We start from the raw sequence: 22,902 nt of genomic DNA, 5'->3' as shown, positions 1-22,902 counted from the left end.
TGAGTAGAGACAGTCCAGACAGCGTCCCCTTGTTGAAGAGGCCGGGAGATTGACTCTGATGTTCTCGGGACATGAACTGATCTGAGACATTGAAAGAATTGTCGTTCCTGCACATCAGGAATTCAAACCCCTTCTCACCTCCGAGCCAATGAGAGAACTCGGGAACAGGCAAAACACGGAAAGGCTCGAAGGGCGACGGCCCCGGAGTAAGAAAGCTTGTTCCTCCTGACATGGATGTGTCTGCAGAGGGTAGGATCAGACTGTCCCCGGTGTCTCCACAATAAATCTCCCAGGCTTTATTATGGAAAAGTAAAACTGATAGATGACAATTGTAATTCTAGGCGTGGAGGCTGAATTATGAATTCACTAATAGCCTTCCCTAAGCGATGGCGCAGCCCTCGTTGTCGCCTGTCTCTGTGGCGCAATTGGTCAGCGCGTTCGGCTGTTAACTGAAAGGTTGGTGGTTCGAGCCCACCCAGGGGCGGTGTGCGCTCTGTTCTTTCTTGGTTTCAAAGCTGTGCGCTTTTGATGGGGTCAGGAAAATGTTCCCCAAACGGAAATCTTCTCCACAAAGGGGTTTTTGAATTGAATTAATGTCGAATGTCAGGGACTGCGGATGCGGAGAAGCCGCGACAAAAAGAGAAACTCGGCAGGTTTGACAGTACCTGTCGGAGAAAACAGAATTCTGAAATGTTGTATCTGATTCTCTTTCCACGGATGTTGCCTGACCTGCTGATTTCCTCCTGCAATTTCTAGTTTTGTTTTGAACTGGAAGTTCATTTTATCTTTTGGGATGAAACACCTAAATATCTGCAAACACCGTGTGCAGATATTTAACCCTTTCGAATCACTGTGAAGTGATTGGATTCAAACAAACTCTGCGATGATTCACTCTTTCGCAGCCTCACAGGCAGACAGACCTGGGAAGTGAAGCTGTCAGTGTGGTTCTGCATTCGTGGGCCGAGTGGTTAATGCGATGTACTTGAAATCCATTGCGGTTTCCCCACGCAGGTGTGAACCCTGCCGACTACAAAATGACAAATGTCGTCGAAAAGAAAGGGAGCTTGCTCCCCGGCTTCTTCTTTAAGATTCAAATCAGTGGAGGGGGAAAGGTATTTCACTCACATTGGGACTGGTGGGAATCTGCAACTCACTGCCTGTTCGGGTGGAACAAGCAGATACCCGCAGAGCTTCCTTTGAGGCTGAGTCAAGTGTTTGGTAATGAGATTAGAACAGTGAGAGGCTTGAAATCGTGATCGAAATGAAGCAGGCACCTGAGGACAAGGGTGTTTCCTTTGCCAGTGAAAGATACTGCTTCACAAAGTTGGGCCTGTGGAAGGGAATCAGTGACGGTGATTATCTTTGGTTGTTCACCTTGTGAAGGTTCCCATTGCTGCGCATGTCCGTGTAAACGTCAGAAACTCTGCAGCATGGTGGCGTTAGACACGCACAGGGCCCGGGCGCAATGGATGACGGATCTGACTCCACCTACCTGTTTGAAATGCAGCTCACAGCTTCTTCACGCACCCCAATTAATCTTTCTCATTGTCCTGAAGCCGGCATACGGTTTGAAGTCCCGATCTGCGGGAATGGGAATCTTTTCACTGTCTCGCGTCAGTCAATGTCCCTGAGAACATCAGAGTCAAGTCACAGCGCTGTCAGATGAGGGGAAGCTGAAATAGCCCCACACGCTGCTCACGGCCACATTTTACTTTCCCCAACTCACCGCCTCAACCACTGCGGCTCCTGGGAGTGGAAAGGAAACAATCACCAAAACCCAGTCTTAGCTTTGTGAATCTTCAGAAAATCAGCAAACGTTCATCCCTTCGGATTTTCTATCCTGGGCTGACAGGGATGGGTTTTGTCACTCTTTTGTAGGATATTGCAAGTGGATGTTTTGCAGAAAAGCACCACAATGCAATCTGATTAATCAGGTCCTGGATGTTTTCGGTCTTTGAATGAAAGTGTTGTGCTCCAGAACTTTGTTGTTCACAGTTTATAATACTTATCTTCCCAGTCCACTGTATCACTTATCGAAAATGTTTAATTTGCGTCTTGTAATCCTTTCACTGTCTGCTAATGAGGAAAGCGTTTCCGTATTTTACCTAAATTATCTTGACCTTGCATACCTCAAGCCTCAAGCTAATTTCACGAGAAACCTTCTCCAGTTCAAAAGCCAACTGTTAATGATGGCTCTGTTTCTTGTCACGTATCCAATTTCAGATCGATGTTGTTAATGTCCCTTTTATTCCTTCAGATCCAGGTTTCGCTCACAGGGCGAGAACAGAACTGTCACCAAATACATTTACCAATCTACGTTCATCCTACCGATTGTATTAGCATCATCAACACTTCTCATCAAAATAATTCGAGAGACTTTCATCACAATTTTCTGTGAACAGTTCTACATTAGCTTTGCTGAATGAACCCCAAATTTCTTGAAGTGGCTCCTTATTTTAGGCCCTGATTATTAATCTCTCTACGCATGGGAATGGATCCTTCCCACTCGCTCTATCCCTCATCAATGTGTGTAGTTCAGTTCAACCTCCCATCAGCCTCCGCTGTCCTGATCAAATCCAGGGAAACAGGATACGTTGGGGCTATGGCGCGGACAGGACAAGCCCAATACTCACCTTTCCTGTTAGAACCATTCCATGAGAAATTTTAGACCACAACTTTGGGCGCTTAGCTGTGGCCGAACACTTAAGGTGTTGGCGTAGAGATGCTTTGGGGCTCCCCCGCCCAGGCTGGTAACCTGCTGACTATGCTTTCTTCGCTGGCGATTTTAAATGACTTCCTGTTGGTTGCACTATCGCTCAAACTTCACAAAACCCGGCTCAATAAAGCCACGTTTTCTTATGTCTGGGAATTGATTGCCATGCAGGAACCTCGGGTTCTGAACAAACAACGTACCAGCCTCACAACGTCAGCTCTGTTACCTTTCCACAGATGCTGCTCTACCTGTTGGCTTTCTGCAGTATTCTCTGTGTTTATTCGGCACAAGTGCTGCTTTTCATTCAAGAACTTCAATCCCTGTCCTCTGGTAACTGACTCTGGTCAGTGGCAATTGGTTCTTCTGATCATTAATCTGCCCATTCCCACCGCTTCTTCTCCCATAATTACCAACAGCCCCAGGAAATCTCCAGTTAACCTTCTTTGCTCCAAAGCGAACATTCCCAACCTTGGGAATGTCTCTCCAAAATGGAAATTCCTCATCCCTGGACATGACGCAAGGTGTATAATTGGGAAGAGATTTTGGCAAAATATTGTCAGTTAGGAAATGGAAAAATGTTCATGAAGCAAAACAGAAATCCCAGTCTCCAGCTTTGTGAATCTTTTGAAACTCTTTGGGAAGCGGATTTAGAGGAGAATGAAAGATGAACTGTCCGACTGAGTAGAGACAGTCCAGACAGCGACCCTTGTGGAAGAGGCCGGGAGATTGACTCTGAGGTTCTCGGGACATGAACTGATCTGAGACATTGAAAGAATTGTCATTCCTGCACATCAGGAATTCAAACCCCTTCTCGCCTCCGAGCCAATGAGAGAAATCGGGAACAGGCAAAACACTGAAAGGCTCGAAGGGCGACGGCCTCGGAGTAAGAAAGCTAGTTCCTCCTGACATGGATGTGTCTGCAGACTGTCCCCGGTGTCTCCACAATAAATCTCCCAGGCTTTATTATGGAAAAGTAAAACTGATAGATGACAATTGTAATTCTAGGCGTGGAGGCTGAATTATGAATTCACTAATAGCCTCCCCTAAGCGATGGCGCAGGCCTCGCGGTCGCCTGTCTCTGTGGCGCAATTGATCAGCGCGTTCGGCTGTTAACTGAAAGGTTGGTGGTTCGAGCCCACCCAGGCGTGGTGTGTTCGCTGTTCTTTCTTGGTTTCCAAGCTGTGCGCTTTTGATGGGGTCAGGAAAATGTTCCCCAAACGGAAATCTTCTCCACAAAGGGGTTTTTGAATTGAATTAATGTCGAATGTCAGGGACTGCGGATGCGGAGAATCCGAGACAAAAAGAGAAACTCGGCAGGTTTGACAGTACCTGTCGGAGAAAACAGAATTCTGAAATGTTGTATCTGATTCTCTTTCCACGGATGTTGCCTGACCTGCTGATTTCCTCCTGCAATTTCTATTTTTGTTTTGAACTGAAAGTTCATTTCATCTTTTGGGATGAAACACCTAAATATCTGCAAACACCGTGTGCAGATATTTAACCCTTTCGAATCACTGTGAAGTGATTGGATTCAAACAAACTCTGCGATGATTCACTCTTTCGCAGCTCCACAGGCAGACAGACCTGGGAAGTGAAGCTGTCAGTGTGGTTCTGCATTCGTGGGCCGAGTGGTTAATGCGATGGACTTGAAATCCATTGCGGTTTCCCCACGCAGGTGTGAACCCTGCCGACTACAAAATGACAAATGTCGTCGAAAAGAAAGGGAGCTTGCTCCCCGGCTTCTTCTTTAAGATTCAAATCAGTGGAGGGGGAAAGGTATTTCACTCACATTGGGACTGGTGGGAATCTGCAACTCACTGCCTGTTCGGGTGGAACAAGCAGATACCCGCAGAGCTTCCTTTGAGGCTGAGTCAAGTGTTTGGTAATGAGATTAGAACAGAGAGATGCTTGAAATCGTGATCGAAATGAAGCAGGCACCTGAGGACAAGGGTGTTTTATTTGCCAGTGAAAGATACTGCTTCACCAAGTTGGGACAATGGAAGGGAATCAGTGACGGTGATTATCTTTGGTTGTTCACCTTGTGAATGTTCCCATTGCTGCGCATGTCCGTGTTAACGTCGGAACTCTGCAGCATGGTGGCGTCAGGTACGCTCAGTGCCAGGGGCGCAATGGATGACGCATCTGACTCCACCTACCTGTTTGAAATGCAGCTCACAGCTTCTTCACACACTCCAATTAATCTTTCTCATTGTCCTGAAGCCGGCATACGGTTTGAATTCCTGATTTGCGGGAATGGGAATCTTTTCACTGTCTTGCGTCAGTAAGTGTCCCTGAGAACATCAGAGTCACGTCACAGCGCTGTCAGAGGAGGGGAAGCTGAAATCGCCCCACACGCTGCTCATGGACATACTTCACTTTCTCCAACTCACCTCGCCAACCACTGCGGCTCCTGGGAGTGGAAAGGGAACAAACACCAAAACCCAGTCTCAGCTTTGTAAATCTTCTGGAACTAAGAAATCTGTTCATCCTGTTGGATCTTCCATCCTGGCCTGACAGCGTTGATTTTAAATGGCTGTCCAGTCAGTGCCGATTCGTTTTGGCTGAAAAAAATCTTCCTTATCTCATCCCAGCATTTCTTGCCACAGAGAACTGTGCAGCAGAGTTCATGTATATATTTCCTTGTATGGTATTTTGTAAATAACATTCGTTTGCGGGTTGTTTGTATAGTCTATTCCAGGTTCATTAGCCGCTGTTTAAGTGTGTTGGTAGGTTTGTGGGCTACCATGATGCTGAGAGCGTTGAGTTGTCTGGACATCATTTCCCAGACGTCTTTTATGTAAAGTAATGTGGCTAGGGTTTCTGCACACGTTATGTCTGCTTGTGTCAGTTTGTTGATGTGAAATCGACACACTGGGTTTATTGGGTAGGCAAAAGTGCGGATTGCAGATGCTGGAAACCAGAGTTTAGATCAGAGTGGTGCTGGAAAAGCACAGCAGGTCAGACAGCTTCCGAGGAGCAGGAAAATCGACTTTTCGGGCAAAAGCCCTTCATCCTGAATGGAAGCAGGACGCATCCAGGGCGGAGAGATAAATTGGGGGGTGGGGGTGTGCTGGGCCGAAGGTAGCAAAGAGCACAAGAGGTGAATGGGGGTGGGGATGGAGGTGACAGGTCAGAGAGGAGGGTGGAGCGGATAGGTGGGAAGGGAGATTGGCAGGTAGGACAGGTCATGAGGATAGCACTGTGCTGGAAGTTTGGAACTGAAGTAAGGTGTGGGGAGGGGAAATGAGGAAACTGGTGAAGTCGACATTAATGTTCTGGGTTTGAATTTATCTGAGGCGGAAGATGGGGCGTTCTTCCTCCAGGCATCGGGTGGGGAGGGAGCGGCGATGGAGGAGGCCCAGGACTTGCATGTCCTCGGCAGAGTGGGAGGGGGTGTTGAAATGTTGGGCCAGAGGGCGATGGGGTTGATTGTTGCGGTTGTCCTGGAAATATCCCCTCAAGCGCCGTGACTGGACTCTGCGAGGAGTCTCCAGCCTCCCCAATGTGGAGGAGACCGCATCGGGAGCAATGGACACAAGAAATGACATTGTTGGTTGCACAGGTGAAAGCTTGCTGACGACCGCGGCCCAGGTTCGATTTCCGGGCAGGAAAGTAATTTTTAGGAGAGCTGACAAGCACAATCCGCATCTCCCTGGTGGTCTAGTGGTTAGGATTTGGCGCTCTCACCGCCGCGGGCCGGGTTCGATTCCCGGTCAGGGAAACCATTTTCAGGGGTGCAGGCTACGCATTCTTCTTAAATGCGCTGTGTAATTATTTATCGTCGTTCCTGGGTGCTGCAGTGTGTCGTGGCTCGTTGAAATAGTGTCCTGATTCAGATTTGTATGTTTGTGGAGGGATGATTGCTTCTGTAGTTAAGTACTTGGTTCGTGTGCGTTGTTTTCCTGTAGAGGCTATTTTGAATTTACGATTGACTGTTTGCTCTACTGTGACATACAGAAATGGCACTTTGTTGTTGTTTTCCTCTTTTGTGAATTTTATGTCAGCGAGGATATTGTTGATGGTGTTGTAGGTTTCCTCTAATTTGTTTCAGTTTTTGATGACAAAAGTGTCATCACTGTAGTGGACCCAAAGTTTGGGTGGATCGTTGGAAGGGCTGTTTGTTCGAGTCTCTGCATTATTGCTTCTGCGAGGAATCCTGATACTGGTGGTTTCATGGGTATTTCGTTGATTTGTTTGGAGGGCTTGTTACTGAATACGAAGTGGGTGGTAAGACACAGTTCTACGAGGTTGACAGTGCTATCTTTGCTGATGAAGTTGGTGCTGTGTTTGTGTCTCTGGTTCTTCGAGTAGTGTCTTCAGTTTTCTTTGGCCAAGTTGATGTTAATGGATGTGAACAGGGCTGTTGTGTCAAAGGACAGCATTATTCCATACTCTTCTATCTTAGTGTCTTTGGTGTTCAGGAATTCTTGGATGGAGTAAATGGAGTGGCGTGAATCTTCGACTTGGTGTTTTCAGTGGAGGCCTTTGACTCGTCTGTATACTGGTGTTCCAAATGGTGAGGCTTTGGGCCTGAGGGGGGCTCCTGGTTTGAAGAGGAGAACAACAACAAAGTACCATTCTTAGATGTCACAGTAGAGCGAACAGCAAACGGGGAACTTCAAACTAGCGTCTACAGAAAAACAATACACACAAACCAAATACTTAACCACAGAAACAATCATCCCAACACCCACAAACGTTGCTGCAGCAGGACATTACTTCAACGAGCCACTACACACTGCAGCACAGAGAAACTACGAAGAGCAGAAGAGGAATACATATATAGTGTATTTAAGGAGAACGGGTCCCCAATAAACCCAGTCCGCCGAATTCTCATTGATGCTTCCAAGCTGACTTTCAAAAATTCGGTTTGTCCCTCCATTCTTTCCTGTTTGTTTTTTGTGGGTTTTGAAAGCTTTCGCAATCCTCTGACTGAGTATTGGAGTTGGGAAGTTATGTTGTGGCTGTACAAGACATTGGTTAGACCACTTTTGGAATATTGTGTGCAATTCTGGTCTCCTATCAGAAGGATACTGTGAAATTTAAAAGGGTTCTGAAGCACCAGTGGGTCTACAGAGGGGAAGAGGCCCTTCTGCTGCCCTGCTATGGGAAGGCCTTCAGTGATTCCCCTGCCCTGCTGCCGCACCAGTTGGTCCACACCGGGGAAGGCTGTTCTCCGGCCCCAAGTGCGAGATGGCCCTCAGCAGTTCTTCCCACCTACTGAGACACCAGTGGGTCCACACTGAGGAGAGGCCGTTCTTCTGCCCCGAGTGCAGGAAGGGCTTTGCTCTTTCCTCCGACCTGCTGGCCCATTGGTGAGTCCACATGGGGGAGTGGTCGTTCAGTTGCCCTAAGTGCAGGAAGTCCTTCAGCAATTCCTCAGCCCTGCTGAGGCACCAGTCCGTCCACACCGGGGAGAAGCCGTTCTCCAGCCCCGAGTGTGGGAAGGGCTTTATCCGCTCCTCCACACTGCGGAAGCACCAGCTGGTCCACACGGGGACGGGGGGGGGGGAGGCCATTCTGCTGACCTGAGTGCGGGAAGGCCTTCAGCAATTCCTCCACCCTGCTGAAACACCTGTGTGTCCTTCAGCAGTGGGAGGCCCTTCAGCTGGCCCGAGTGTGGGAAGAGGTTCATGTTTGCTTGCAACTTGCGGAAGCACCAGCGGGGGCACTGCTGCTCATTGAGCCAGGGACTGCACATCGTCAATGAAATGATCCAAATAAACCTCAGACCGCAAGACCATCGGAGCAGAAGTTAGGCCATTGGGCCCGTCGAGTCGACTCTGCCATTCGTTAGAGACAAGAATAGTGCAGATGAGATTAGCTACAGGAAATAGGCCATTTGTCCCAACAAGGCCACACAAACCCTCCGAAGAGTAACCCATCCACACCCATTTCCCTCTAACTAATGTACCTAACTCTATGGGCAATTAAGCATGGCCAATCAACATGATCTGCACATCTTTGGTTTATGTAAGAAGACAGGATCGCCCAGAGAAAACCCATGCAGACACTGGGAGATTGTGCAAACTCCTCACAGACAGCTATCCAAGGCTGGAATCAAACCTGGGTCCCGTGCGCTGTCAGGCTGCAGTGGTAACCACTGAGCCACTACATATTGCAACCCGAAGTTGCAAGCAGGAGGTTGGGAGAATACAGCCTCAGAATGTGGAGTAGTCAGCGTTTTGAGTATTAACCCTTCTTCAGGACTGAAACGTTAACTTCTCCATGAGAAACGATTTATGGGAATGATGCTGGGGGTTGTAGGGTTTGAGCTCCAGGGAGAGGCTGAATAGGCTGGAGCTGTTTTACCTGAAGCATCGGAGGCAGAGGAGTGACCTAATAGAGGTTACAAAATCATGAGGGGTATGGACAGGGTAATAGACAAGGTCTTTTCTCAGGAGTGGGGGAGTCCAGAACTAGAGGGCATAGGTTTAGGGTGAGAGGCGAAATATATTAAAGAGACAACGTCTTCATGCAGGGGCTGGTGCATATATGAAATGAGCTGCCAGAATATATGGGTCAGGTGCTGTCAAATGGGACTAGATTAATTTAGGATATCAGGTCAGCATGGACAAGTTGGACTGAAGGGTCTGTTTCCATGCTGTACGTGTCTCTGACTACTGGTCCTGATGTAATTTTAAAATAGGGTCCAAGTAACTTTGAATCGTTCAATCTTATTGAGCTCACTTCCTGAAAAGTTTCAAATGAATCATCTGAGCGATACTGTTTAAACATGCTGAGTTGGACAAAGTATCCCATCAAGTTCAACACAAACCCAGAGTTGAAGAAGTCAGAAGTCAGAACACCAAGGGGACCAAACTGATCACAATATTCCAGGTGCAACCTTATCAACGTCCTGTATAACTACAACATAACTTGCCAACATCTATACTCAATTCCCTAATTGATGAAGGCCAGTGTGCTGAAACCTTTCTTCACTGCCTTGTGTACCAATGTAATCAGAGATATAGGACCTACTTTAAACTGATCCACAATCCAGCTACTGGGAGCCCAGAAACAGAGTAGTGCTGCGTGAGTGTGCTGGGCACATAACCCAGAGTTCGATGGGTAAAAACCATGTGATGCTATTGTCCAATGTCTCCGTAAGCTGCTTTCATTTACAATGGTGCTCTGTTCTGTATGTTGCCTTTGCATCTGCTTCCCAAAGCTTCTTCAGTGGAGGAGTGGCAGCTGGAGCCCAGGAGTTCAACGACCCGCCGAAGCTTGAGGAAGGTCCAAGCTCCAAGAAGCGGGGGGTCCGGCTGGAGGCTGGATTTGCTCAAGGCTTGTATTTTTAACTCATTTAAATGGTACCTACTGTATGGGGCTATGGTGTACATTAAAACCGGAGGATCATATCAGAGTGTTTATATTTAGCAGCGGTAGTTGGTAAAATACACTCCCTGGAGGAGCACCTTCTATGATGCTGCATTTCTTGCTTTGTGCCCTTCCCCCATTTCTTATCTCCCAGCTTGGTTTTATGTTTTTTTGGTTAAATTTAATTTCATATTAATCAGACTGGGTATTGACTGTGTGCTATTAATTTGCTTCTTCGAATATTGAAAGTCAAAATTAATGGTGTAATTTCATTTCTGATGTCAGAGTTTGACATTGAATGTGCAGATGTGAATACCAGTAAGTTGTGAAAATACATCAAGAACTTGTGGTTTTTAACAAAAAGAGCAGTTCACTGATATTCATGGCATTGTCTTATTTGGGAGTGATGATTCAAATCTGACCAGCAAACCGTTTCATGCAGTCACCCAATTTAGTTAAAATTTTCATTAATTTAATTAAAGAAAAGAACTCTGGCAGGCTAAGATTTATGCAATCTATTTATAAGATTATGTCCATTGCTTGCAATATGGTCTCATCCACATTGGGGAAACTGGACGCCAACTCGCGGAACGTTTCAGGGAACAGCTCTGGGACACTAAAACTAAACGACCGACGCCCTGTGGCTGAACGCTTTAACTCGCTCTCCCATTCCGCCAAGGACATGCAAGTCCTGGGCTGCCTCCACTGCCAAACTCTTGCTAACCAACGCTTGTAAGAAAAACACCTCACCTTCTGACTTGGGACCCTCCAACCACATGGTATCAATGTCGATTTCATCAGTTTCCTCATTTCCTCTCCCCCACCTTGTCCCAGATCCAACCTTCCAATTCGACACCAACCTCTTGACCTGTCATACCTGTCCACCTTGCTTCTCACCTATTTTCTCCACCCTCATCTCTGACCTATTACCATCAATCCCTACCTCCATCTACCTATTGCATTCCCAGCTGCCATTCATCCAGCCCCACTTCCTTCCCATTTACCTCTCAGCCCCCTTGGGCCACCCTTTATTCCTGATGAAGAGCTTATGCTCTAAACCAAGACTTATGAAACAACATTCTCAACAAATAGGAAATAGTTCCCAAGTCAGATTTCATTCCCTCTTCTGTTTCCCAGTTCTTTCAGAAATAAGAAATATCTTTTTCTTCCACTAGAAAGTGATCTTCCACTTTGCGCTGTCTGAAGTGTTATGCCACATTATTACTTCAGCCACCTTTTAAGAATCGTTTCAACCTGTTTTTCAAACAATTGTGGAGGTGACCAAAAGCAAACATTTCACTCCTCCTATGAGCCACTTTGTCATGTTGTCTATGTTACAAGCAGCCGAGTGCACTTGGTTTCTGAATTGAAATTTGGCCATTGAAGTGATCAGAATTAATATTGATCGATGGATAGCTGTGTCTGCACTAACTGTAATTATCCACCAATACGATGTCGTTTGTTCCACCAAAACTGGAAACAATGATCTGTGTTTATATTGCAGTCGGATGTAGAAAATCATCCCAGCGATCTTCACGTTATTATTGTTTACTGTGGCCATAACAGCATTGCGTGGCAGTTTGATGTGACTAAAACTTGGATGGAAAGAATGTAGATTGATGAGAAGGCAAAATGGCAGTGTCTCTGGCCACAATCGATCAGTCTGGCTTGATTATATGAGTGGCGGCTGTTCAAGAGCAACTTCCACTCCATCACTTCAACCAGCAAGAGGAGATAAGTGTGAACACAACATTCCAACTGTGACATATACGCATTGCTTCGATGTTATTGATCAAAATCCTGGAACTCGCTCCTGAACCTTTATTATAGACCACATCATATTTGTGAAGTAATTTAAGAGGTAGCTCACCACCACTTTTTCAAGGACGGTTTGGGAAGACTTGCTGGCAGAGCCAATGATATGCACATGATATTGGAAACAGTCTAATCGTATGGATAGATGATTGGCTAACCAATGATACAGGAGGGATAAGGGGCATGCTCAGGATCGCAACTTACAACTAGCAACGTTCCACAGGGATCAGTGCAGGGGCACAAAATTATTTACTATATTTATATGAATTACTTGGATAAGTAAAGTGAAAGTACTATTGCCAAGACTGCAGTTGATTAGAATGCAGGTGGTAACGATGACATGAACTCTTCATCCAAGTTCAGTGAGTAATAGGGAAGGCAAAAGTGAGAGTGGCCTTTAAATGGAGTACAAAAGTAGGGAGGTTATCGTGAACCTCCGCCTGGAGGTTTTGATTGAAAGTGCAGTGAAGATTCAACCAGCTGACAGTGGATCTGAATCACATGTAGATCAGACCAGGTTTGGACAGCAGGAAACCAGATAAGTTTTTAGAACAAACCACAACGATTTCATCATTTGACTCTTAATTCCAGATTTATATTGAATTCAGATTCCAACATCTGCCGTGGCAGGTTTTGAACCCAAGTCCCGTGAACATTACCTGGGTGAATGGTCTGGTGACAATAAAGTGGCCATCCCCTGCCCTGAACACATTGGCATATTGTGTTCAGAGGTAACAAAGGAGCAAGAGGTTTCAGCAGCTGCTAAGTTGTTGATATTACACAAGGGAACATCAGCACTCTCAGTAATGGCACATACTGAAGCCAGGGCCCTGTATCAGAGGTAAGGGCTCGGGATCCACAAGAAATAGGAACAGCAATACGCCATTCAGCCTCTTGAGCCTGCTCCTCCATTCAGTAGGATCGTGCCTGATCTGGCATTCCCCACATCCACTTTCCTGCCCTTTCCCTGTAACTGTTCATCCCCCGACTGATCACGAATCTATCGATCCTAGTTTTAAATGTGACAAGAAGGATGTCAACAGAGTTACTGGGGTTGGGGGAGGGGCGGGGGGTGCTCAGGTCGAACTTGGGGACTAAAACAGTGGCTTCACACTTCACAATATTTAACTAAGGGAATGTTTATGGTTATCCAATGCTGGAAATTGGGCAGGCATTCAGATGAAATTATTGGTAAATTATGAATGACAGAGGAGTCGGGAGAGAAGTGGTGTTCAGGCACAGTTGGATATCATCAGTATAGATGCCAACACCAGCTGCTACGGTTAAATAAGTAAGAACGGAAGACGCTAAAAGCAGACCCTCCCAGAGGATACAGCGATGTTGGAGAGGGTCAGTACTGTCATTAACCCTGATCAAGGCTGTCCGCAGGTCGACGAGGGAATGTTCATCCCTATCACCGTTACAAAGGATGTCAAATATGACCTTGATAAGAACTGTTTCAGGGGTAGAAACCAGACTCGAGGGCTTTAAACACAGAATTCTGGAAAAGCTGGGAATGGCTTATTCAACAATGTTACATCCAAACCAACACTTCCATTGGTGCGATAATTATAGAAGTGTTTTGGTTTTTATTTAGATGATTCTCAGCATTACTGAGTAAGAAGCAACAAAATTAACACAAGAAATATTGCAATTGCTACAATATGCCTGCTCCCAATAGGAGGTCACCTGGTGTTCACTTAACTGTCTACAAGGCGCAATATTGGAAAGGAATTATCCAGTTCATAGCTATAAGAGGGGAGACACAGACTGCTTGATACAAAGGGCGGGAGTAGGCCACTCGGCCCTACGAGCCTGCTGCAACATTCAATAAGATCATGGCTGATCTGAATACAACCTCAGCTCTACATTCCTCCACATCCCCGACAATCTGTCACCCACTTGGTTAGCAAGAACCTGTCTACCTCTGCCTTAAAGATTTTGAATTCACTGCCTTTTGAGGAAGACACACAACCATCAGAAAGAAAAAAATCATCCTCATTTTTGTCTTCTACTTTTAAAATATGACGCTCTATTTTCAGATATTAAGATAGGGATACATGCTGCATTCAAATAATACCTGTGGTACAGTTAACTATCTCAAAGTGCTTCACGTGAACATAATGAGAATTCCTTTAAAAATCACAAGAGTGGAGCACAGATTAGGACAGGTGGCCAAAGACTTGGTCAAAGGGGCAGGTTTAGGGCAATCTTTTAAACAGGTTCAATTTCCCAAACATCTGAGGACTAAGACATAAAGAGCAAACACAAAATAGCAAAGGATGGGAAACATCCTTTGTGGACATAATGTCACAGGATGAGTAATCCAGGGAACATGAGTTCAAATCCCACCACAGCAAGAGGTGAGATGTGAATAATTCAAATCATAAATGGGGAACACAAAATTAGTCTCAGTATGGTATCGATGGCACTGACGTCAATTGTCATAAAAGCCCATGTTCACCAATGTCCTTTCAGGAGGGAAACTGCCATGCTTACCTGGTCTGGCTTACATGTGACTCCAGACACACAGCAATGTGGTTGACTCTTAAATTGCTCTCTGAATTGGCATAAGCAAGACACCTTGCACTTAAGGATGGATACCAAACATCAACCTTGTTAAAGTGTCAGAACAGAAATTGCTGGAGAAACTCAGCCAGTCTGGCAACACCGGTGGAGAGAGAGAGAGAAAGAAACAGAGTAAATATCCTGGCATGCGTCCAGAACAGTTGTGAAGAAGGGTCACAGCACTTGAAATGCTAACTCTGCTTCACTCTCCACTTGTGCTTCCAGTCCTTTTGAGTTTCTCCAGCAATTGGTGCATTTTTGTGTTTCAGATCTCCAGCATTGCAGTTCTTCATTACACTGACTTAGGGAAGCTCAAATCCGATAAAAGAGTAAAGCAGAAGGGCTGGGATTACTCAGCAAGTCTGGCAGCAGCTATGGAGATAAAAACAGTTAGTTCTTCGGGTTATTGAATGATCTTACATCGGGGACAAACTTTTGGCAAGCTGCAAGAGTAAAAGGCACTGGTGTAACTTCAACATCTGGGAGAACTCTCTCAGCCATGGAGGTCAGACTGACTCAGCATTCTGGTCCTGCTCATTACCTGTTAACTTCTCCATTTGTTGTTCTTGTTATATTTCTACATGGTTGACACATTCCTATGTTTTAAAATGATATTCCAAACTGACAGGAATTTTCCATGTAAGTAATCATACATTAGATGGTTCGGAACGTGAATGTAACTTTTCAACAAAAAGTATTTATTCATGCATGGTGTGTGGGCATCGCTGGCAATGCTTGCATTTATACCATCCTTAACCACCCTGTGGTTGGTTGGAAAAGTGAATGAAGGTGTCTGAGATTGTCTTGATTAGCACAGCAATCTCAAAGATGGGTGTGCTCAGGTAGAAGTACCCTCCACTCCCACAGCAAGTCTGCATTCACTTCAATTACAGATGCCATCTCACACTCCCAGGAAAAGGACAGCATGGGATTACAATCAGAATAAAGCTTCCTCTACTCTTAAATTGAAAGTGAAGCTACCTCAACACTGTCCCCAACAAACACTGTCAAGACAGAGAGAGCATTGGGTTAGATACAGAGTAAAACTCCCTCTACACTTCCCCATTCATTGAGTCCCAGGACAATGACAGCAAAGGGTTAAATAAACAGTAGAGCTTCTTCCATTATGACTGACACTTAGTACGTTCTACACCAATCCTCAAGGATAATTCAGAACTGAGCCTATTATCTGGTACTGAATTCACACACCCTAATGGGAATGACAGCAACAGAAAATCAGGTAAAACACACACAATGTACAACAAAACTAGACCGTTATTGGGATCTAAGATATTTAAATGAGAGGAGATATGATCCCTGCAATGATCTGAATGTGAGCTGAACAGCTTTCTCACTTGAACTATATTCTCTGGGAATGCAATGTCCACCTCACTGCTGTCTATTCAATTCCTCTGCTCTCGTTCAGGGCTGAGTTGCGGCTGACCACATGGTGGCGTGGGCGTCAAGAGGTTAGACAATTAAGGTCAACTTGGATTGAGGGCATCCTGTGTCATGCCAGTGAGGTCGAGGGTCGCTGATTTACTCAACTTATAATCGGGGACAAGGGGATGTCAGGCTGGGCTTGTATCAATTTGCGTTTAGAAGAAACAGATGATCTGATGAAGCTGTATAACATCTGGAGAGGACTTAATGTAAATGTAATGTCCACTCATTTCTAGCCAGAGACTAGCCTCTCATTTAAGATAGGAGAGTTTTGTTTTTCTCTCAAGTGTTCCCAAGTCTTTGAAATTCACTTCTTTAGAGAGCAGCATGTGGTGGTGGCACGGTGGTTAGCACTGCTGCCTCACGGCATCAATGATCTGAGTTTGAACCCACCCTCGGGCCGACTCTTTGTGAGGAGTTTGCACATTCTCCCCTTGTGTCTGCGTTGGTTTCCTCTGGTGCTCTAGACTCCTACCACAGTCCAAAGGATGTGCAGGTGAGTGTAGATTGACCATGGGAGATGCAGGGTTACAGAGATAGAGTAACGAACTGGTTTTGGGTGGGACGGTCAGTCAATGTTGACTCGATGGGCTGAATGGCCTACTTGCACGCAATTGACCTATATCTATCAACAGTATACTCTTGCTTTATGGTAACCGACATCAAATTACATTCGTGGTTTTGGTTATTTCATCTCTTACATCATCATATTCAACCAACTGCAGCATCTCGAAACTTGCTTAATTACAATATCCAATATCAGCAGAGTACTTTTACTTTTTGTCACGACCATTATCTAGAAATCTGACGTGTGACCTCTTCATTGCTGTCAAAGTTCCTTATTTGTCCCTACATTGTCATGGTCTTACTTTGTCGAATGACTTCCTGGCTTTTGCATTTAAGACCCTATATTCTGCCCTCGTCAACACTTTCCCTTCCAATTCTGTACTAAAGATTTCATGAAAAACCTCAGAGTGTGGTGAAACTGTGGAACTCACTCCCATAGTGAATAGTTGGGGTGAAAGACATTACAACTAAGGGTAAGCAACCAAATACAAATGAATGTCACTCTCACCAGATTCACAACACAGTGAAATTAAAACATGCAATGTCCCTCAATTTCTCAACTGTTCCTAACCAGACTTGATGAAGAACAGATCTTGCACATCAACATTATAATTTAAATAAAAACCAACAATTATAAATACGGCAACTTTTCTAGGCCAAAGTTAAGTAGATAATCTAATTAATAGCAATGAATTAAACCCTTTGATCAAGTCCCCCATCATCTCAGAAATAGAAATTTCAGCAGCAAATTAAGAAAGAATTTTTTTTTAAAAACTTATCAATTCAAACAAACAGTTTCCAACAATGTAATGCCAAGCCTTTGTGCAATACTTGGATTATGAGTTTTTCACAGACACGTAACTGTAAATCCAATTTAAAAGTCACTGTTGAATGTGACGAGACACCCCAAAGTATTCAGTCATTTCTTACAGGCTGGGACTCATTCCCAGAAAGAGCCAACAATTCTTTAACTGGACAGTAGAATCTCGAGAGAACAGCTCCTGGGCTCAACAAGCAGCAACGCCCAATGGAGGCAAAGTTGGCGGCGGGGCAGGGCGGGGCAAGGGCATAAAACAAAAAAGCCCACTGACTCTCCAACTGCACAAACACACTGTCAGAATGCACAGGGGCTCAGTCCTGGGAGTGACCCACAGCAGTTTCATCAAGAGGACCACACTTGATGAACAGATCTTGCACACCAGAATTATAATTTAAACAAGAACAAACAATTATGAACACCGCAAATTTACTAGGGCAAAGTTAAACAAGATAATCCAGTTCATAGCGATGATTTAAGCCTTATGATCAAGTCCTCCACCATCCCATAGACACAAAATTAAGGGGTAAATTAAGGAAGAGAATTTTTAAAATTATCAATTGAAGCATTCAATTCCCAACAATGGATTGCCAAGCCGTTGGGCAATTCTTCGATGATGAGTTGTTCACAGGCATATAACCGTAAATTTAATTTCAAAGTCACTGCTGAATGTGAATGGACACCCTGAAGTATTCAGCTATTTCTTACAGACTGGGGCTCGTTCCCAGACAGAGCCAATAATTCTTTAACTGGACAGAAAACACTAGAGAGAACAGCCCCTGGTCTCAACGAGCAGCAGTGCCCACTGGAAGCAAAGTTGCGGGGGTGGGGAGCACGACGGCATAAAACAAAAAAATCCGACCGACTCTCCCGCTATCAGCACTGTCAGAATGGGCAGGGGTTCAGTCCTGGCAGTGACCCACAGCAGTTTCACCAGCAGAATCAGATTGTTGGGAGCACTGGTGTGCCCGTTGGTGCTTCTGCAAGGTGCAGAATGATGAGAACCTCCGCCTGCACTCGGGGCAGGTGAACGGCCTCCCCCCGGTATGGTCCCCGCCTGTGCCCCAGCAGGTGGGAGGAATTGCTGAAGGCCTTCCCGCACTCTGGGCAGGGGAAGGGCCTCTCCCCGGTATGGACCCGAAGGTGGGATGCCTGGTTAAAGCCCTTCCCGCACTTGAGGCAGGAGAACGGGCTCTCCCCGGTGTGGACCCGCTGGTGCCTCAGCAGGGCAGAGTTATCGTTGAAGGCCTTCCCGCACTTGGAGCAGCTGAAGGGCTTCTCCAATATGTGGACCCGGCAGTGGGTCAGCAGGACGGAGGAATAGCTGAAGGCCTTCCCGCATTCGGGGCAGGAGAATGGCCTCTCGCTTGTGTGACCCGCTGGTACCTCTGCAGGACAGAGGAAATGCTGAAGGTCTTCCCGCACTCAGGGCAGCTGAAGGGTCTCTCCCTAATGTGGACCCGCTGATGGCTCATCTGGCGGGTGGAATTGCTGAGGCCCTTTCAGCACTCAGAGCAGGAGAACAGTCTCTCCCCGGTGTGACTGCGCCCATGAGTCTCCAGGTCAGATGGGAAACGGAAGCCTTTCCCACAGTCGCCACAATTCCACGGTTTCTCCACGGGACGGGATTCCTTAGGTTTCTCCATGACCGAAGCTTCACCTGCACACAAACGCGTGTACAGCACCTCTCTGCCGTGAATTCCTCTTCCCAGTCTGTATAATATTTTCTGGCTCCACAATCAAAGTGCTGCAACAGTAGGGTCTCTCTTCCAGTCTCACTGATGCTGAGAACGTACTGAAACAGGAACTAAAACCCTTGGTTCCTTCTCACAGAATCATGGTCGAAAATTGTTATAGTTCCGATGGATTCAGTGACTGTCAGACATTGACGTGAAATTGAGGACAGCAAATGCTGGAGAGTCAGAGTCAAAGTGCAATGCTGGAAAATCACAACAGATCAGGCAGCATCTGAGGAGCAGTCGAGTCAATGTTTCAGGCAAAGCCCTTCAGCTATTGATATTGAAACTTCCGTCTTCAGATCTTCAAATAATCTGTAAAAAGAGATTACAGAAATCATCACTGTCAGTCCAGGTTCGAAATTCCAAACAAGCAATTCTACTTTACGCAGAACATTCTTTTCTTTTTCCACAAAATTGAAAGCACCATCCCACCCCCTCTCACCCCTCTATTCTCACTCCGCTCAAACTAATTCTCCCGACGGTACTGATTCAGTATTTTACAGAGACCGAAAAGTGAAAACATCCAGACAGACACCTCTGAATTTTGGATACCTCCACCTGAAAGTTAGTATCTTTCACGATATGTAGGAGTGAGTAAGTCTGATTTTGGGAAGCAAAAAAAGTACCAATTCAGGATGAACCTTCAATGCAGCTTCTTGAGAAACAACCAGACACGGAATGGTTAACATCTGGGGAGGTGGAGGAAATGAGATATCAAGGCATTGGCACCGACACCAGACAGAAACTGAACATACAGGCATGGCAAACAGTACGGGCAAGCCAGAGTCATTGAGATACACAGCACAAAAACAGGTCCTTCAGTCCAACTCATCCGTGCCGACCAGATAGCCTAAATTAATCTCGTCTCATTTACCAGCACTTGGCCCATATCCCTCTGAACTCTTCCTATTCATATATCCATCCAGACGGCTTTTAAATGTTATAATTGGACCTACATCCACTACTTCCTCCGGCAGATCATGCCTTACACTTGCCTCTCTCACGCCAAACATACTACCCTCCTGTTCTGGACTTCTCCCATCCCTGGGAAATGACTTTGTCTATTTAACCTATCCATGCCTCGCATGACTCTATAAACGTCTGTAAGGTCACCCCTCAGCCTCTGGTATACCGGGGATAACAGCTCAAGTAATGCACTGCGTGTAATTTTAGCTTCACACTCGCTGAACCTCCCTCCCGTGTAAAACATTGTTTCCCTCCCCAACACTGTCCATGGGAAAAGCCAAGAGTGCTGAGACTCTGGAGTTGGGGGAATGCCACGTAGAATTCCTACAATGTGGAAACACGCCATTCAGCCAAACAAGTCCACACAGACCATCCAAAGTGTAACCCATGCATACAATTTCCCCTATCCCATTACACTACACTTACTGCACACTATGGGCCCATTTAATATGGTCACTTCTCCCGAAACCGCACATCGTTAGACTTTGGGAGGAAACCAAAGCAGCCGGAGCAAACCCACGCAGACACGGCAGGGAGAATGTGCGAACTCCACACAGACAGTCGCCCCAAGGCTGGAATCGAACGCTGGTGCTTGGTGCGGTAACGCAGCAGTGCTAACCACTGATCCATCGTGCTACTTACGTGTGCAAAAGGAGGTGGGGCCTGGGAACTTTGTTAATTGTACCACACAGTGGATTGTTGAGTAAGGTTAAATCTCATGGGATCCAGGGAGAGCTAACCAACTGGGTACAAAATTTAGAAGCGCGTTGTTGTAGATGCTGGAATACTTCCTGAAAACAACAAATGCTGAAGATCACAGTGGGTCAGGCAGCGCTGTGCCACTCTATGACCGGATAGTGTGGATGTGGAGATGATGTTTCCACTAGGAGAAGGGTTGAGGATGCCAAGTCATTGAGGGCATTTAAGACAGAGATCGGTTCTTGATTAGTAAGGGGTCAAGGGTTATGACGAGAGGGCAGCAGAATGGGATGGAGAAATATATCAGCCATGATCGACTGGTGGAGTAGACTCGATGGGCCAAATGGCCTCATCCTGCTCCTGTGTATTATGGTCTTAAAGTGGAGTAGTAGTCTTAACAGGTTCTCACAAACTATTTCAGAATCCTGAAGATGAGTTGTTGGACTGGAAACCTTAACTCTGCTTTTTCTCCACATATGCTTCCAGTCCTGCTGAGTTTTTCCAGTGTTGTCAGTTTTTGTTTCAGTTTTCCAGCATCCACAGTTCTTTGTCTTATTTATCACTGTCATTTCTTGCCTTTCCCAAGTGTCTGGAACTTCATCTCCCTGATCTACAAACTGTTCAGTTACCCTAGAAATGACCACTACCTCCTTATTTGAGTAGACCCCTTTGTTGCAAAATGATTGTTCAATTCTGTGACCAAAATAATTGCATTCGTAATTACTTACAACAGGGACTCTCAATATCTCAGGCAAGAACACAGCCAGATTTTTTCAGACAGTACATTTATGTGATTTGATACAAATCCCAATTTCCTACTTTACCAGCGTGCTGCTGGGCATGGAGGGTTTGAGTTAAGAAGAAGCTGGGACATTTTTCCAACGGAGCCTAGCAAGTTGACAGATAACTTTATCGAGATTTTTAAAATCAGGAGGGGGAAAAAATAAGGTGTCATTTCCTGGAGGCTCAGAATATTTTATTGCTCCAGAAGGTGTAAAAGGGGGTCAAAGATTCAGCAGAAATCGAGGAGAGCTGAGAACAGACAACATTTTACTCTGTGGGAACAGGGGGACCAGAGGACAGAGAAATCAGGACCTGAAATCGAGCTGACACCAGACCACCATGTTATCAGTGCTTTGACAATGGTACTTCTGTGCGGGGCAGGTTGAATTATGAATTGAATAGTAACTTCCTCAAGGAGACTGTGCAGCAAGGTCTGGGCCTGTCTCTGTGGCGCAACTGGTCAGCGCGTTCGGCTGTTAACCGGGAGGTTGTTGGTTCGAGACCACCCCGAGACGGTGCGTTTGTTGTTTTCGCTCCAACCGCTTTCTTGGCCGCAAAGATGCGCGTTTTTAATGGTGTCAGGAAAATGTTTCCCAAACGGAAATCTTTTCCACTGAGGAAGCACAAAGGGGTTTCAGAATTGATTGAATTTCTAACGTAAAGGAATGCGGATGCTGAGAGTCCGAGACAGACAGCGAAACTGCTGGAGCAACTCAGTACCTGGATGAGGAAAAAAAAGTTCTGAAATGTTGTCTCTGATTCTCTTTCTACAGATGCTGCCTGACCTGCTGAGTTGCTCTTGCAATTTCTGGTTTTGTTTTTAACTGAACGTCCATTTCCTTTTTCGGGATGAAACACCCAGACTCGCCATTTGCAGATATTTAACCCTTTCGAAACCTGTGAAGTGATTGGATTCAAACAAACTCTGCAATGATTTACTCTTTCTCAGCTCCACAGGCAGAGAGACCTGGGAAATGAAGCTGTCAGTGTGGTTCTGTATTGGTGGGCTGAGTGGTGAATGCGATGGACATGAAATCCACTGCGGTTTCCCCACGCAGGTGTGAACCCTGCCGAATACAGTTGAGAACTGTCGTCAAAAAGAAAGGGAGATTGCTCCACGGCTTTTTGAAAGATGCAAATCAGTGGGGGGGTTGAAATATTTCAATCACATTGGGACTGATCGGTAATCTGCAACCCACTGCCTGTCAGGGTGGAACAAGCAGATACCCACAGAGCTGTTTTTGAGGATATGAGCCAAGTGTTTGGAAATGAGACTAGAACAGTGAGGGGCGTGAAGTCGTGGTCGAAATGAAGCAGGCACCTGAGGACAAAGGTGTTTTATTTGTCAGTGAAAGATACTGATTCACAAAGTTGAGTCGATGGAAGGGAAGCAGTGACGGTGATTATCTTTGGCTGTTTACCTCTACCTCAAAAATTCGGCACAATTTTAAAGTCACGAGGAAAAGAAGTAA

General features: G+C 45.7%; 2 non-coding genes across 2 annotated transcripts; both read left to right on the top strand.

Moving 5' to 3' along the window:
- The first annotated feature begins 410 nt into the window (after window positions 1–410).
- Window positions 411–484, top strand: trnan-guu (transfer RNA asparagine (anticodon GUU)). The gene has a single exon. It is a non-coding gene; the product is annotated as a tRNA-Asn (tRNA).
- Window positions 485–6,362: 5,878 nt separating this feature from the next.
- trnae-cuc (transfer RNA glutamic acid (anticodon CUC)) lies at window positions 6,363–6,434 on the top strand. The gene has a single exon. It is a non-coding gene; the product is annotated as a tRNA-Glu (tRNA).
- The last annotated feature ends 16,468 nt before the right edge of the window (window positions 6,435–22,902 follow it).

This window comes from Chiloscyllium plagiosum, unplaced genomic scaffold, assembly GCF_037043375.1.
Source record: "Chiloscyllium plagiosum isolate Xiang-an unplaced genomic scaffold, Cpla_swu_hap1 HiC_scaffold_27, whole genome shotgun sequence".
In the NCBI taxonomy this organism is placed as follows: domain Eukaryota; kingdom Metazoa; phylum Chordata; class Chondrichthyes; order Orectolobiformes; family Hemiscylliidae; genus Chiloscyllium; species Chiloscyllium plagiosum.
This window is presented reverse-complemented; position numbering and strand designations above follow the sequence as displayed.